The following is a 2,171-nucleotide window of genomic DNA, read 5'->3' on the forward strand; positions in this document are numbered from 1 at the left end:
TAGCTCTTACAGTATATTCTTTCACAAGCAGATCCTCAGGCGATGGCTTCCCTCTTTTCATGTGACCTTGGCTGTGTGATGCTGCATTCACTGCTGTGCAGGAGAAATATCCATTTCTTTGCTTTTCTGACTCCCTCTGATTGGCTACTGGGCCATGAATAAAGTATTACTAGTCACATAACTCAGGCACAGGGTGTGTGCGGCTCAGCTGTTGTTGGGTAGACTACAAAGCTATACACAGATCAGAACGTCAAGCTCTTGATTCTCTCCAACTGGAGAACCAGAGTATCTTTTGGCTATACACACACAGGGATGAAAATGTTTAGGGGGGGGGGTACAGTTTGGAAGTTGGAAATGGCTACTGATCATCCTGCAGGGGTCTTGATGGGCAAAGGTGTTTGTAAAAGTTGGTGTTAGTACCAATAAATCTTAATATATTTAAAAAAAAATGTAGGAAAAGTCCAGGAATGTCATGGTGTGGTTGAGGTGTAAGGCTAAATTCTAAACCCCTATATGAAGGCATGGACTGGGTTTATTAGGGCAAATCCCCTCACTAAGTACAGGGTCCAGGGGGGTAATTAACACCCAGTTATTTTCCCAATCCCATCAGCATTTGATGTTTTGCTTATGTCTCAAAGGAGGGTCAGTTTTAGACTAAAATTCTACTCTTTTCCCTCCTATGTGGAGGCATGAAATGTGTTCATTGGGGTTAATTCCCCAAGGGGTTGCTTCCCAATCCCATCACCAAGTACTTCACATGTGTAGCTTCCAGACAGAACCTCATTCTCTGTCCCTGCGTGGAGGCATTGGAATGTGTCCATTGAGAGCTGAAACCCTGTTCAAAACACAGGGTACTAAAATGTTAATATTAATTGTTACTGACAGAAGCCTAGGTAGTAAAATTGTTATTGTGGGGGGCTGGGAAAGGGAATAGCACTGCTCATAAAATATAAATGCATCTATTGACCTGCGTAGCCAGTAGAGCAGCTACAGCTGTGCCTAGTTCCATGCTCACGTGAGCAACCATTATAAACAGGTTTATATTGTCTTTAAATCTTGGTATGTGCTTGGCTGTGATATTGGGAGCCAGGAAGAGGCAGTGAGGAAATAATTATTTTATATATATAACCAGGCTTCCATTTGTTCATTCTGCCACTAACCCACCCACACCCTTCTGGCATTGGAGACATGCAAAATGGATGAAAAATAGATTGTACGGCTGTGCTTTGGACTTTCCTCCCTTGAGGGGAATCACTTCTCCAGTTGGGCCAAAGGGGCTATGGATGACAGAGGTCAATCCGATTCCTCTTTTTTTCCCTTTGCTTTTCTTTAAAAGAAGCGGCAATGATATTTATACAGATTGGTATTGGCTTTGTGTCAGTGTGAAATATGTCTTACACGGTATAATGGGAGAGCTTATCATCTAGCAGTGGTTGAAGGGCAGACGGTAGGTTACGCTGAGGATATTCCAAGACCACTAGATTGTAAAATGACAAAGACTGTGCCCTGAGGCCCAGAGTGTAATGTGATGCCTAATATAAGGACTCATTTACATCCACAGTGGGTGTCTTAAGCTTTTCCCCACAGAGAGTTGCATCTAAAAACCACTTTCATTAAAGGTATGTGTTTCCAAATGCTCTCTGCACACTTCAGTGTCGGATTGGGGCTGCCACCTCGGGGGCCCCCACCCCAGTCATGCCTCAACGCACAGGTGTACCTCCTCCACCCTTGGCACACATACACGGCACATTGCACACAGTGTTGCATTCTTAGGGGGTGAGGGCCTAAGTTGCTGGAATGGATCTGGTCTGGGTTGGCAGGGACCACAAGGGCCAGGTTTTTCCAAGATCCTGCTGGCCCAGTCCGACCCTGGCCCACTTCCATATAGTGCTCAGCAGCAATCAGTCCTGCCTTTCGTTCTGAATTAAGCGCTTCTGTGTCTATTGGCACACCTCCTGATAAAGCAGTAGCTTCAGGTGTTTAGCTTGAGGCTAAAGAGACTGGCACAGACGTCATTCGCATGCCAAACACCTGAACTGGCGCCATGCAGACTGCGAAACTGGACCCAGCACTATTGAGTCAGATGCAACGCAATTCAACCAATTCAACCCCCTCACTGGGCTTGGGTAAGTGAACGTGCCCAATAGTGTCCAATGTGATATGATTTCCTG

The sequence above is a fragment of the Xenopus tropicalis genome, chromosome 7 (assembly GCF_000004195.4).
Source record: "Xenopus tropicalis strain Nigerian chromosome 7, UCB_Xtro_10.0, whole genome shotgun sequence".
Taxonomy (NCBI): Eukaryota; Metazoa; Chordata; class Amphibia; order Anura; family Pipidae; genus Xenopus; species Xenopus tropicalis.